At 40.9% G+C, this 16,347-nt stretch overlaps 1 long non-coding RNA gene across 3 annotated transcripts in view; it reads right to left on the bottom strand.

Annotated features, from left to right (window-relative positions):
* The window catches only part of LOC125487336, a 167,759-nt gene that overhangs the window by 144,636 nt on the left and 6,776 nt on the right, over positions 1 to 16,347 (bottom strand). The gene's annotated exons all lie outside the window — the stretch shown is intronic.

Genomic DNA, 16,347 nt, shown 5'->3' with positions numbered 1-16,347 from the left:
TTAAAAGCTATCTGATTAGCTAAAGAAACATCAAGAAAACATAATAAGTGAGGCAGGACCAGGTTATGTGACTCCTTAACCTTGCTCTGCCGTTCAATAAGATCATGCCTGAGGTGATCTTGGTCTCAGCTCCATACTCTTGCCTGTTTCCTATAACCCTCACCTTCCCTACAGTTCAAGAAGATGTCTATCTCAGCCACTTGAATATACTAAATGATTTAGTGCCTACTGTTCTCTGGAGAGTTCCAAGGATTTACATTACTTTGAGAAGAAATTCTTTCTCCTCTCCATCTTAAATGAGTGACTGCCTCTTCTGAAAATATGCCTCCTCGTTCTAGATCCCTCATGGGACGAAACATCCACCAGCATTCATCTTGCCAAGTCCCCTCAGAAATTTCAAGAAGATCATCTCTCATTCTTCCAAACTCCAGTGAGTAAAGGCCTAATGCACTCAACCTTTGCACAAAAGACATACTCATTATCTCAGCAATCAACCTCATGAACTTACCCTCAACTGCCTCCATACATATGCCTCTCTAAATAAGGAAATCAAAGCTATAATGTTTTTCAGACATGGTTCAGCATTGTCCAGTATGATTGTTTTTTATTCACTCGTGGGATTGGAGCAATATTTCCTGGCTTTTATATCATATCACACTTGCAATTTAGGCATCCTAACTATTACCTTAATACAGTTAACTTCTGTGTTTCATGTACAAGGACACCCAGATCCCTTTGTATTGTGGAACTCTGTAATATCTAGCCATTACATATTTTAGTTTTCTCTTCTCCTACCAGAGTGTATAACCTCATACTTTCCAATATGATTATGCATTTGTCAATTTTTTGTTCAATGATTTAACTTATCTGCATCTGTTGCAATTGTTTGGGCTGAATTTAACTAGCCAAAGTAGCAGGAGTAAAGTTTCTTAGCAGCAAGCAAGAGCCAAGCTCAGGTATGGATCGGCTACCTTCGCCACAAAAGCATACAGAAAATTTCTGCTTTTAAATGCTCTGTTATGCAATTATTAAGTGGGGCCACAAGCGTTTTGCTTATGTTGGGAAATCCTGGGGATCTCAGAAAACCATTGGAGCCAACTAATCCAGACCACAGAACTGCTGCAAGCAGAAAAGCCAGCACTCTCAGTCACAGCTAACATCCTTCCCTCCGCATTCCACTTGTTCCCCAACCGAAAAAGGCATTCCTTTTCAATATGAAGTGGCAATTTCACTTAGTGGCATCACAACTCTTTTAAGGAACAGAGAACTTTTAGAGGAAGAGCATTTGTTTTATTAAAATTTTAAAATTACATTTTATTTAATTTACCCACCGAAGACTTGTGGGCTGCTACCATCCTCAGAATGTTCACTTCTCCCTGTGGTGCTGTAATGACTTGACAGAATATGACCCTGCGATTGGACCAACAACATTCAGAGCCAATTAAGAAGCCACCTCTGAGAAAATCACTGAGCAGGACTCACTGCAGTCGAGGGATTTGTTTCATCATGATATCAGGGTCATGAAGACAAAGTAAAATTCACCCTGTGTCCTTCTCACAAGTTGCTTTCTAACAACTGTATTCACTGTAAATTTGGCTACAAAACACTTGATCCCTTCATCTAAGACCTAAATATAGATTGCAGAAATCAATCCCTGCAGCAAGCCCACTAGTTACAGATTGCCAACCTCAAAATGATCCATTTATCTTGACTCTTATTTTCTATTTGTTAATCAATCATCTAACTAGACTCATCCTCATGAGCTCTTGTGCAGCTTTTGACACTTTACACAAAAGTGTCCTGGGAGTCCAAATCTACCTTTTTATAAGCTCTATTTCCCCTGATTATACCCTAAAAAGCTCTGATAGGTATTGTTCTGAGAAAGAAACAATGAAAAATAAATATGATTTTAGATGGAAATGCTCAGTGAAACGTGACAGAAATATTAATTCTTCCTACCATTAACACTGTATCACCTGGCAAGTCAAAAGGTGAGTTAGCCATTTGGGGTGGGGTTTGAGGATTTAAGGATCCTGCAGAACAGGGAATTGTCATACAGGATAACTGAATTAGGTAGAAGCTGAAACAGCGGTTTGAGATGAGGAGATTGAGTCAGTATATCATTTGTGGCATATCATTGTATGATGGACTGCCATGTGTAATACATTTGCAATCTGTAAATATTTGTAACCATAAAACATTTTCTTAATTACATCCTTCCTTCGAGATAAAGTTTGTGCCACACCTGAATCTCATAGCACTTCATTCACATTGACTTAAAGATGACATGCAAGAGTTGACTTTGTTTTGTATACTTGATGTAAGGGGGCTTCACAGGCTTAGCTAACTTTTATTATCCAACCCGAGGATAACCTTGAGAAAGTGTGGTGAGCTGCCTTCTTGAATCACTGCAGTCCACCTGGTGTAGTCACACCACAATGGTATTCAGGAGGGAATTCCAGATTTTGACCCAGCAACACGAAAGGAATGACAATGTCTTTCCAAGGCAGCATAGTAAGTGTTTAGAAAGGAATTTTCAGATGGTGATTCCATGTATCTGCTGACCTTTTCCTTCTAGATAGTAGTCATCAAAGGCTTTGAAGGTGCTATCTAAGGAGCCTTACTGAATATCTTGTAGAAGATACGTACTGCTGCGACTGAGCTTGTGGAGGAAGTGAATGTTTGTGGAAATCAAGCCAGCAGCTTTGTCCTGGTTGGTGTGAAGCTTTTTGAGTGTTGTTGGAGGTGTGGGGAGTATTCTATCTCACTCTGGACTTGCCCATCATTGAAACCGAACAGGGATCGGGGAGACAGGAGCTGAGTTATTCACTGCAATGATCCTAGCCTTTGATCGGCCCTTGTATTTATACGGCCGGTACGGCTCAGTTCATGGTCATCTAACTCCCAGGTTGTTGATAGTAGGGATTCAGCAATAATAAAGGCATTGGATGTCAATGGGTGAGAGTTAAATTCTCTCTTGTATTGTGTGGTGCAAATGTTACTTGCTGCAGACGTGGATGTAACTGCTCTGGTGGAGATTTCTAACAAGACAGGTGATGGTGACTTCTCCAGGGGAATTTTTTCGTTGATGCAGATGTGGGTATCATTAGTTTTATTGCTCATCCCTAAATTGCCCTTAAACTGAGTGATTTGTTAGGCCATTTCAGAAGAAACTAAGAGTCATTTACTTACCTGTGGATCTAGACAAGGTGTAGCCTGACTGGGTAAGGACATTTGTGAATCAAAATGGGTTTTTAGGATGATCAAATGATATTTTCATGGTCATCACTACTGATGTTAGCTTTAATTCCAGATGTTGTTAATTGATTTTAAAATCCACTAGCTGCCATTGTGGGATTTGAACCGCTGCCCCCAAAGCATGAGCGTGAGTCTTTGGATTACTCATCCAGTACTAACAGCACATCACTGTCTCTCCCTAAATTGGCTTCAGTGCCCCCAGAGGTCCTATAATGTAGTGTCATATTTTTCATGGACCTGACCTATAGAACAGATCCACATTAAGATTAATAAAGTTGTGACCACTTAACCTTTCGCCACGTACATCCTGTGTGCCCATATAGCAGCATTAGGAATGGTTGGCTCTTCTTTCCTTTGGCTAGTTGGTACAGCCTCGCTGTGAGCAATCATCTAACTCACTTTCACAACAAGTTCCACTACGTCCTCTGATGTCAGGATAAGCCTCTGGCCAGTGATGTGACCTCCCTAGTATTATAGATTTGTTTGTCATGCATAATAAATTGTTTAACAATCTCAAGGCCAAGGACCACTTCCACGTCCCAGAAACACCCACCAAGCGTGTGGTCAACGATGCTGCTCTCGGATTGGGCTCATCAGCCATGCAAGGACCACATAACACATGGCCAGTAACACAGAATTTTCCGAGCTGGACAACCATACTCATTGTTGACTGATTGCTGATGATGATAAAGTATACAGTTCGTGACATATCGAGTGACACTCTTGCCTGCGTGCATCACCATCACTCATACACACATGCATCGAAGTGCTTACAAAAGCCAAACTTCCACGTTTGGCCTCAATTGCCATGGGACAATGAAATGTAACATGAGATTTGAATGCATGGACAACCCAAAGATCATAAAGCAGGCATTCTTTTATTCTATTTGAATCAGGTCATGACAAACATGAAGGGAAATTAACATTAAACATACAAGACACACAGCCTTTGGTTTCCTTCGGTTGAAGAAATCCTTTGACTGTCTGATCCTTCCCCCACCTTGAGGCCTCCTTCCCCAAAACATACTCTTTCCTTCAGATGGATTGCTCCAGCTGTCCTGCCTGGCATCCTCTAAACGATCATCACCTCAGCTGGAGCTCCCAGCACAACTACTCCAACTGCCCTGCTTGGTACCTTCCTTTACCATTATCATCTAGTGCTAGAGGTTCCATTATACACTTCCCTGCTTTGGACATGCTGTCCTGGAATCACACCCAGGTCCACCTCTCTTCCATTCTCAACACCTCCTCACACTGCCATGGCACCATCCCATGAAATCGCAGAAGGTGCAAGACTTGCCCATTTAGCTCCTTCCTCCTCATTATCCAGGTGAAGTAGCAATTTATTCTGCACTGAATTCAATTTAGTCTACTGTACCTGCTGCTCACAATGTGGCCTCTACGAAATACTGACTGGGTAACCACTTTGTGGAATACTTCCACTCCATCTGCAAAAGTGACCCTGAGCTTCCAGGCATCTCCATCCTGCCTCAGCTCTTCTTCTGCCACAACACTCATCCCACGTTTTTATCACTTTAACTATCCTTACACTCTGTTGGCCTGTCTTCGGTGCTGCACTTTCAATAAACTTAATTTCAGACAAAACACTGCTGCCCAATACACCAGCATGTTCCTATCCCAACATTTGCTGTCTCAGACCTGCTGCAGTGCTCTAGTGAAGCTCAACACAAGCCGAACGAATAAATATCTGATCTTCTGCCCAGGTACGTTACAGGCCTTAGGACTTTCAGTTTAACAATCGAAGAGCATCAAAACGCTCTTCCATATTTGTTACCCACCCCACACCTGCCCAGATCCTGTCTTGTATGGATTGCTTCCAGCCCAGCCAATCCATTTTCAATGATTCACACTTCTTTCATTTTTCTCACTGCTGACTTATCATCAGCAATTCTTCATCTGCTTCTCTTTTTGCGCTCTCTCTCTGGCCACTGTCTCCATCTATTTTCCATCAGCATAAATAGCACTATTTCCCAGCTACTTTCAGTTCTGTCCAAGAGTCACTAGACTTGAAATATTAACTGTTTTTCTGTCCACAAATGCTGCCAGATCTGCTGAGTTTCTCTAACATTTTCTGAATTTGTTTCAGATCTCCAGCATCCTCAGTTCTTTGTTTGATTTGACATCTGTTAAGTGTTATGCCACTCAACTTACTTCTGCTTTCCTGATATCCTTGAATCTCTTCAGGCACTGTTCTCTAGATTCAGGGATCATACATCTGCTGCTCACTTCCTCAACCATTTCTATCCATGCTTGCTTTATTGGAAAGGCTGGCCTTTATCCCGTCCTTGGAAAATTTCATTTTACTTAATTCACTCAGGCACCAGAGCAGGATATGGAGGTAAGAGCCCAAGATACAAGATGCAAACTTTCCAGGTTTCTTTTCCATCTCTGTTGTTGCTGAAGTACAGTAATAAATTTGTTGTTCAGTCTTCCTGTCAGGGACCAATTAACTAGGAACTCTTCCTCTAACAGATTTGCACAGCATTTCCCTTTCTTGTCCAGCCAGGAAAGGTGAAAACAGGATGCTAATATGGCTGAGCTAATGAGCCAAAAAAAAAGCCCATTTCAACTGCAAATGGGTTCCCAAAGTGATACCAGCTTTCACATTTCATTCATGTTAGTTTGATTCAGATTCCACACATTGGCTTCAGATGTCCTGCCCCCTTCCTAGTTAGTGTCAAACAAAATCACAATGTTCATAATCTTGAAGTTGCATTTGACCCTAAGCTGAGCTTCCAAAGCCAAATCTTCTCCATCTCCAAGACAGCCTTCCCCTAGTTTAATGTCACTCATCTCCATTCTGCGTCAGCTCATCTTCTGCCACAACGCTCATCCCATGTTTTTATACTCTATTGGCCTGTCTTCTGTGTTGCACTTTCAATAAACTTAAAGTTCAGACAAAACACTGCTGCCCATATCCCAACTTGCAACAAACCTCAATGCTCGCTGCCCTTCCAGTCCAACAACTCTTCTAACTGCTGTTTTCTAATCACCCAATGCCCACTGCTCCTCCTAATTTCTGTAACCTCCTCCATTCCTATCTGTGCACTTCTCCACATATCGTCTCCTGTCCACTCCTGATTTTCTTCACGCGATATTGGCAACCATGTCTTCAGTTCAGTCCCTTACTAAATCTTCTTTTCTTACTCAAAACCATTTTGCTTAAAGTTTGTTCCAATAGCTCAGTTTCAAATTCTGCTTGATAATCATGCCTGTGACGTATTTTGGGACATGTTACTCGATAAAGCAAAGATATAAATGATGATACTGTTGCTACAATTTTGGTTTTGATTTTCATTACTTGCATAAGCGTTCAGTAATATTTTAGAAACTATCTCTCAGAAACAGACCACTCTGGGGAAAAAAAGATGAGGGCACAGATAGAAAACTCAATATGTGAGAGATTCGTTGGTACTACAACATAGCTTAAAGGGTGGGTGTGGCAGTTCTGGGGGGTTTTAAATGCTATAATATTAATATAAAATCAAGTGTGAAAAGTAGAGAGCACAAATTTTCTTAATTGTTACTGAGAGCTTTTTCTAAGCCAGTATGTAGGAATTTCAATAAGAAAAGGGGCAGTTTCAGGCTCAGGCCTTCCACCTGCCCAGCAAATTCCCCAAAACAATCAATGGATCCATTACATATTGCATAGTTTTGAAAAAGGCCAAATATACACCCAGAGAAAGGTTTCTTAATTGGAGAAATGCCAAAAAAATACAGGACATGTCAAATCGTTTCAGTGCAGACCATATGATCCTACAATTCTGCTCCACACATCGATGTGACCATGGATGATCTTCTGTATCAATTCCACAATCCTGGCTATTCGCTATATTGCCCAGTTCCCTGCGAGACCAGGCTAACATACTTGGCATGGCAATATAATTCAAACTAGTGCTCAATTTTGTGGTCATTAGAACAACTTCACTGACTGACAGTAACTCCTATTGATAGAATATCGCACTTGTCCAAATTATTCACTGATCTAGTCAACTGCATTGTTGTTTGTAATAAGCAGAGTACAGAGCATAGTCAACCACCTGTGCTTTAACACCCAACATAAAACACCTGCTTTTAGATATCATTCTATGATTGGGGCATCACTGGCTGAACAATTCTGAGTGTACTAACTGCAATAGTAATGACCAATTTCACAGAATCAGTTGAGCTCATAAACTTAAGACCAAAAGTCAAAAGGTGCACAAGTTGGCCATTCAGCCCATCAAGTCTGCTTCACCATTCACGGAGTTCCTGGCTGATTTGTTAATTCTGAACTCCATTTTTGGCACTTTGCCCACAACCCTTGATCCCTTTGCTGATTAAAAATCTGTCCCTCATGGACTTGAATATAATTAGTGCCCCAGCGTCTATAGCACTCTGTGATAAGTAATTCCACAGATTCACGACTCTGTAAGAGAAGAAATACCTCCTCACCTCTGTCTATGAACAATCCTTTATTCTGAGATTATGCCTTCTCCCACAACAACCTTTCATCAACCTGCCCAAGTCCCTAAGAATTTCATACGTTTCGTTAGAGTTAACTCTCATATTTCTAAACTCCAATTACAACAGGGTCAATCCACTCAACCTTTCCTCATAAGACAATCCCTACCCAGTTTCCAAGCACTCCTCTCTCTCACAATGCTTGATGTCAGCATTTCATTGGTGATGAGATGCGGGGTATACACACTCAGACGGTTTTCCTCCACTTTGGTGGTCTTGAGCCAGAGTTTCCTAAGTGTTGATAGGAATTTGCACTTTTCCAAAGAGATGTCAAGGGTGCCTTTGAAGCATTTCCTCTGCCCTCCTTGGGCTCACTTGACATATTAAAATCCCAGCAGAATGTATGTTTCAGGAGTGTCGTGTCAGGTATTCAGACAATATGGTCCACCGAGAGAAGTTGGTCAATGTTTGGACGCGAATCATGTTGGTTTGAGTGAGATTACTGATGGTGCACCTGTCCTGCCAATGGCTTATAGGATCTTGTAGAAGCAATGCCCAAGGGTACTTCTCCATTGTTTGAGGCGCCTTCTAAACATATTCCACGTCTCTGGGTCATATAGGAGTGTCATATCACTTTTATTCTATGGTCCCTAAGCCTGGTGCCAGGTTTGAGGTCCTGGTCTTGAAACAATCCTTTGCTCAGTTGACTGAAGATTGTGCTGGCACATTGAAAGCAATGTTGAAACTTATAGCCATTTTCTGCCTTAATGGGAGACCCAAAAGCATGGAAAATGGTCCATGTTGTCCAAGGCCTCTTTGTAGACTTTGAAAACTTAAGGGGACAGGGAATAGTGCTGTGGTGGGGACAAGTTTGTATAGGACTTTGAATTAGAAATGCTTAGGGTGGGATCTGTGGTCTTGTATGTGTCAGTCAAGGTGTTGACAGCCTAGGTCTCTGCCTCCAAAAGCCAGTATCATCTGCATTCTATAGTTCAATGACAGAGGATGAGACAACCCTGGATCTAGCACGAAGCTGGAAGAGATTGAACAGTTCCTGTTTGTTTTGTTGATTAGCTCCACTCCAGTGGGGAGCTTGCAGAGGATGAGGGTGAAGCACTGGACTAAGGAAGATCGAGAAGAGCATCGATGTCATGACACAGTTGCGCTTGACCCTGGTGCAAACATAAATTGGGTGTGTAGCAGGTCTGCTGCTTAGGATCACAGCTTGTAAAACATTCTGTAGCAGGTGGAGGATGGTAACTGGCCTCTGGGGGAAGCTAAAGCAGAGGAAGATGCTCCATAATCCCTTATGATTGTCAAAGGACTTTATGAGGTCCAAGAAAGCTATATGCAAGCATTGGTGCTGTTCCCTGTATTCCTCTTACAGTTTCAGTACGGTAAAGGTTGTGTCTATTGTGCCACTTTGAAAGCAGAATCCACATTGCGGATCTGGAAGAAGTCTTTCATCCACAGGGAGAAGGCAATTGAGGATTCTTTAGTCTACCCTCCAGTTCAGAGCAGGGACATTTCTCTGCAGTTACGCAGTCCGGACCTGTCACTATTCTTGAAGATGATCACAATTACAGATGGTATTTCTTGGCATGCTCTCCTCCTTTCAAATTACGGAAATGACAGCATGTAGTTCACTTTACGGTATTTCACCATAGTTTTGCGTTTCAACCAGGATTCTATCAGTTCTTGATGAGTTCTTGTGCCTTAGCTGTTAAATGGTCTTTTCTACCTCTTGCCAGGTTGGGGATCTGTTTAGATGGCAGTGGTTAGGACGGTGCTAGATGGATTTGAGCACACTCCAACTGAAGACAGGGTCTCTGGTTATGGAGATCTTAAAACTGTTCCTTCCTAGATGTAGGCAGTGACTGCTTCTTCTTGATAAGCACCTGTAATCAGGGTCTTTGACTGCCTTAGTGTAGATTTTCCTGCAGCATTGTTGCAACTTTGCAGCAATATCAATGTTGACGACAGAGTGAATTGGGCAATGGTTGGACAGCAGCCATCAACTCCCCTCCCCTCATGACACAGGTGATACTTACAGGTGATGGTTTTTCTAGCAGCTGCATGAAGTGTTACCATGAGGCCTTGTACTTGTCTCTCTGAGGAAACAACTGTTCGTCAGGGTAGAGCCATGTTCTGGGCATTTTGTTAAGAGCACAGTATGATTGCTGTTGGATTTCTGTATCTCCTCAAAGCCTGTGTCTTTTCCAACTCTGATGTGAAGTCTCCAAGTCTGATCAGCTTGTCGCCCATTCAAATCTGACCAAGAATTATTCAAAGATGGGGCAAAATTTTTCTTTGGATGCCCCTGTTGCATCCAGTGTTGGCACTTAGACTCTGAGGACTGTAACACTAGTTCTGGGCAAAGGTGAGCTGAAGGATCATAATGAGTTTGTTTAATCCTCCGAGGGGTCAAACTGTAACTAGTTTTTATTGGCAAAACTTACCAAGTGGAGCCAGTGTTCTTCGGATGAACCCTTCCAGAAGGTGAAACCACACCTTGTTCCTTTCCTTAACCATCAGATCTCACTTAGGGTGGCAATGCCAATGCCAAAGTCATATTGCTCCTGGGCAACAATAACAGTTATGGCTGTTCAGGTCTGTTGCTGTTGAGTTTGTCGATGAGGGTCCTAAAGTTCCAGGCTCTGAATTTGATTTTGAGGGGTAGAAGAAGTCCATGTGCAAATTTAAAAATTGACCATGCACACCAGCTACCACACAAGCTTGGTGGAGAAAGGTCATGCTGCAGTGACAAGAGATGTCCAAGAGTACTCAAAACCAGGGTCTGCAGTGCAAGCCAAGGACACACAACACATATACTCCTACTGTCCTCAAAGAGATTTCTTGATGTTGATGAGGTGTAAATGTACATTTTCTTGTGTTGCTCAGGGAGAATTGAGTTGATTTGGGGCAGAATGAATGATGAATTTAGTAAGTGGATTCATACGCATGTTGTCTATGCCACAGATCATGAAATGGAGGCAGCTTCACATGACACCTTTTAGCAGTTGACAAGCAATTGGAAATTCTCTCATTTCTCAAAATTCATAATCTCTCTTATTGCTGTTTTCTCCAAAGTCTGATGAAACACTGATTAGTTTTTGTCTGTCTTTTCTGTTCAAGCAGGAGACAGAGTCATCATCCAGTGACTCAGCCCTCAGGAGTCCTGATGCTGATCCACACCATCTTGCATTTATGTTGCATTTAACACAGCAAACTTTCCTGCAGGTTTGTAGCAATTTTATTCAAATGACACAAAACCTATTTCAACTCATCTATCACTGAATGTAAGCACTAAGCAAAATATTCTTTGTCAAATCAAAATCAAGTCTTCCTCAAGTTTCCTGTCACTCCCTTTTTCTGTAATCAAACTGGAGAGGTGTTGGCAAAGTGGTAATGTGACTGGACTGAATAGATACCAGGCTAAAGTTTTGGGGACATGGGATCAAATCCCAAAATGACAGAATTTGAAATCACTAAAAACCTTAAAAAGTTGATCTACTCGCAACTGTGTAATTACAGTTATTCATCATAAACACCCATCAGGTTCACTACTGTCCTTTAAGAAAGTAATCTGCCATCCTTACGTGGTGCTGCCTACATGTGACTCCAGAACCACAGAAATATGGTGGACTCTTAACTGATTCTGGTCAATTACGGATGGGCAATAAATGCCAACTAAGTCAGTGACGGCTATGTCCCATGAATAAATAAGGAAGTCTTTCTGTGTTGAGTTTAAATTTTCTCCTTTTCCCTTCTTCCTAGAGTTTCAAGTCTTTCTTTACCCCTTTTCTCTTCCGATCTCTCATTCCAAATTTGCTTCTTCTGTTGGATTCTTCTCTCTTTGGAATTCTGAGCAATGCTTCTGCATTTCTCTCTCTTTTTCAAGGTCTTTCTTGCTCAAACTCAGGTTTGTACCTTTCTAACTCCAATTCAAATTCTTTCATTTGCAGTTAATGTCCAATTAATTCAACATGAGTGCTATCAGGATCATTGATTTCTTCAAATTTCAGTTGCTGAGATAATATTATCAATCTCTGTATTCTTAACCTTTTCCTCTGTCTCAACCTTACAACAGTAAACAAAGCTTAATTTAAGGCATCAACAGACAAGCCTTCTCTCCAGAAATGCCTGAGCATTGAATAAATTCATGTTGATTTATCAATGAATACTGTATAGTCAAAGTAAATGCGATATCATTTGTTTAAACACTGGTGAATTTAAGTGTACCCATTTTACAGCATCTGCATTCATATCCCAGAAGCCTCTCTGATCTATTATGATCCTGAAGAAACTGATAAATTTTAACAAAAAGAATTTTCCCATCATCCAACAGAAAAAGACTCACCAGTTTTCATGTTGAGACTTGTAATAGACAAACTAAAACCAATATTCACTAAGTATTACTGGGTAGACAATTAAAACACACTGAAATACAAAAATGGTACTTACACCATTAACTAATCACCACAACCAAGAATCTCACACCAAGCTTATGTATTAATCTTTGCACAGAAAGCATGAATTTGTAGTTAGAGTCCCAAACTCTTCCGGGCTTTTTACAGGATCCCTTCTCCATACCCATCTCATTGCCAGTCTTCCAAGGATCCCTTTAAAGCTATTTCACCCAATCTCCTTAGCATCATTGAAGTGATCTCCTATAGCAAAGCACTCTTTAGTCTTAAAATCTCAATAAGCCCCATCTCTTCAAACATTCTCACCACCATTCTGCTTGGACTTTAAAACAAAAACATTCTTGACACTGTGTTCTGACTTCCCCTCTGCATCCTTGAAAATTGAGGGTCTGTATCCAGAAAAAGCAGTCGCTCCTCTCTTCTGGCAAGTGATGAAAACTTCAGTTTTTTAATGTGTTCCAGTTTGAGCCTCTCTCCCAATGATGTTAAGCCTGATTTTTTTTATTTATGCTTCTTAAAATTGAACCGAAATGATAAAGGGCTGTTTTAAAACCAGTGTTTTAAAGGATGCTTTGAAAAACAAGTACTGTGACATTTATGTCAAGTATTGCGTAAGTAACTGTTTGAACAAGCAGTAATTGAAAAGGTTGCAGTGTTGAAGCCGAGGGCTTTTCTGTGCAGATGCAGCTGGGTTGCAACAAGAAGTTGATAGGTCTGTGGATTAGTGACGTTATTAATGACAAAAGTATTTTGCACGCTGACAACTGCGTGATTGATTTTCAGGTGAATGAATCGCTTGGGGGGCTGCAATCAAGACAGACAGGAAACGTTTTCATCTCCACCAGCACAGAAGCTGTCTGCCTGTTCGCTGCAGTCAGAACTTTTTAAACCCGAAGCAAACTGGTCCATTTTTCTTCAGTAAAGTTACAACACTTGCAGCAAGATAACCTTGTATCTCTTGCAAACCAGTGGAAGTATCCGGAGGAAAGCAACTGAGAAGCAACATTCTGATCAGTGTAATGTTCGTAAGGATCATCTCAATCTGTAAATAGAAACCACTGAACTGCCTCCCAACTTTCCTCTCCCCATACTCCTAACATATTTTTACCTGTTTGTCTGCATGTGTGCAAGTTTAAAAAAACCAAATGTCTAATTTGTAATTTTATATGCCAATAATTTGTAACTATTTACCTGTAGCAACAACTTAATTAATTGTCATAAATAGTAATTTCTGTTAAGGACAAAAACCTTGTCCATGCTTTCTATCAATCTGGGTTAGAAAATCAGATAAACTGAGGAATGATGCATACTTATTTTAAAATCTTCAACTTCTGTTATAACTCTGGCAACAACAGGGCTTCATTTCCAACATGCTACTTCAGTAAGTCATGACAATGGCAACCAAAACATACAAGGTTTGTATACTTCCATAATTTCCCATTCTAGGACAAGCGGCATTACCTTTAAAATAAAACAGATAGTTCAAAATATAACTGGCTTCTTTGCTCCTATGTTGCTGCCTACATGCAGTCTATTCCAATCTCTCATTTTGTGTCTTCACTGCACACAAACAACGCAATCTTCTTTAACAGCAGAGATAACAAGGTGTAGAGCTGGATGAACACAGCAGGCCAAGCAGTATCAGAGGAGCAGGAAGGCTGACGTTTCGGGCCTATAGTCTTCTTCAGAAAATTTTCTGCTGTGTTCATCCAGTTCTACACCTTGTTATCTCAGATTCTCCAGCATCTGCAGTTCCTACTGTCTCTTCTTTAACAGCACATTGTTTTTATTTCCTTAAAGATACTTACCCAATATGGAGTTGATAGGGCCTGCAACCATGACCACTGTATTTCCCTACCTCTCATTGCTTCAACTAACCAGCTTATCAATAAATCACAACTTCTGCTTCCTCTAGCATGATCCCACACCAAACTTTGGTCTTCTCCCTTTGGTCATTTCAGAAGAGACCACTCCCTTCAATGATAACCTGATCTACTTACGGAAAACTGCGAAGGCCCACTCCTCCTTCCTAAGGTAACTGTGCAAGCAAGCATATAACTGCTTCCCTTTAATTTACTTCTCTTTCACTTGGCCCCACATACTGTTTGCAGGTGAAACATTAATGACTTTTTTGAACTCCCGTAGTATACTGTACTCAGTGCACTCAATGTGGTTTTCTCAAGTTTGCAGAGACCAAAAGCAAACAGGGTGAGTACTTTGCTGCATGTTTTTCTTCAGTTTCCAAGCTTCCAGATGTCAATCTTTAATTTTCCACTTCTCTCCTATTCTGAACTCTCTACCCTTGCCTGCTGCAATATTTCAACAAAATGTATCACAAGCTGATTTTTCAAATAAGCATTTCATAGCATTCTAGATTCAACATCAAGTTCAACAATTTTAGTTTGTAACTCCTGTCCCCATTTCATATATTTTTTCCTTTTGGTTTGCTTTCTGTCAAACCACATCCCCACCACCCCTTTCCGTTGTCATTTTTTCTTCTCTTGCTTTCAGATAGCAACTATTCAGGATCCTGCTACATACACTGCTTTTTGACATGTTTTCTTTCTTTACTTGTCTCACGGTCATGTTCTTTGGTCCTGGTCCATGAAAAGTTTCACCATTTAATCATTCCTATAGTTCATGCTGTCATGGCCCTTTTCTTTTGGATCCCCCCACCCTCCCATAAAAAATTAAGTTTGTATCTCATTCCATAAATGCTTGCAAATCGAAGTATATCTACCTTTTTATGTTTTTACATCTATCTGCTAGTGCACCCATCATTCCAGCAGTTGGTGCATTCCAAAACCTAACCACTTGTTACACAAAAATATTTTTGCTCGTGTCACATTTGGTTCTTTTGATAAATAGCTTGAACCTGTCCTCCCTGTACCAGTCACTGGAAATAATTCTGCTTTATTTACTCTAGCCAAACTCTTTGTGAAACCTCTTAGCATTCTCTGGCAAGAACAAGGTCACCTTCTCCAACTTCTCATTTCTGGAACCATTCTCATTAATCTCTTCTATGTCCTTTCCGAAGTCTTCACGTCATTCCTAAAGTGTGTGATTCTTTAATTAAAACTGTTTTTCCTAATCAACCTGTTCAACGATGTTATTACACACTTTTGGAACAGGTGGGACTTGAGCCCAGGCCTCCCGGTCCAGGGGTTTGGGCACTACTGCTGCACCACCATGTTGGGGCATTGTTCTCAGTAAAGGTAACACTCCTAAAGTATGTGACCTTTACTGAGAACAATGCTCCAGGGTCAACCATTCTAATGTTTCATATAGTCCTTACCTCTACTTATAAAACTCAATATGCCAGATGGTTTACTTAATCTGTCCTGTGATCTTCACAGTTCTGTGCACAAGTCTTCTTGCACTCTTTTAAAATTATATTAGTTAGCGGCATTGAATCCCTTCATTCTTACTCTCAAAATAATCACACATTTTTCAGCATTTAATTTCACCTGTCTATGCCCTCTCTTAACTCACCGTGGGAGGACAGTAGTAATGCAAGAAGGCAGTCTCCTACCACTTGCTGAAATAATGCCAGGTAGGATTGCAATTTCTATGGAGTGCATGAGGCAGCCAAGAAATGTAGATGGACGAAGTGAGTATCCAATAAGATCAGAAGAGTACATTGTGGTGAAGTGTGGGGTTACTTATTTTGGTAGCAAAACAGAATGTTATTAAAAATGTCAAAACTTTTAATAATTTTCTGAGAGACTTCACTGAACACTGAAGTTAGCACGCAGGTAGACAAACCAATGACCAAGGTAAAAACATGCCGGCCATTTGTGCAAGGGAACGGAGTACATAGACCATACCTTTACAGTATTTTGCATTTAATGTTCACCTCTGTTTGGGACTATTTTTTATTATTCTTTACTTTGTCAGGAGACAGGGGCATCGCTAGCCAGACAACCATTTTTTGCTAATCCGTAATCACCCATGAATTGATTGGCTCACTAAGACAGTTCAGGGATCAATTAAGAATCTGAATATAATGAAGGTAAGAACAGGAGACAGACATGGAGGAGATGGAAATGAGAAAACTGAGAAGCAAAACAATAGGCACCAGGCAAAGACACCTGAAAGAATTTAGTTACAGAGATAGTAGGAACTGCCAATGCTGGAGAATCTGAGATAACACGGTGTAGAGCTGGATGAACACAGCAGGCCAAGTAGCATCAGAGGA

The sequence above is a fragment of the Rhincodon typus genome, chromosome 40, assembly GCF_021869965.1.
Source record: "Rhincodon typus isolate 14 chromosome 40, sRhiTyp1.1, whole genome shotgun sequence".
NCBI classification, from domain to species: Eukaryota; Metazoa; Chordata; class Chondrichthyes; order Orectolobiformes; family Rhincodontidae; genus Rhincodon; species Rhincodon typus.
This window is presented reverse-complemented; position numbering and strand designations above follow the sequence as displayed.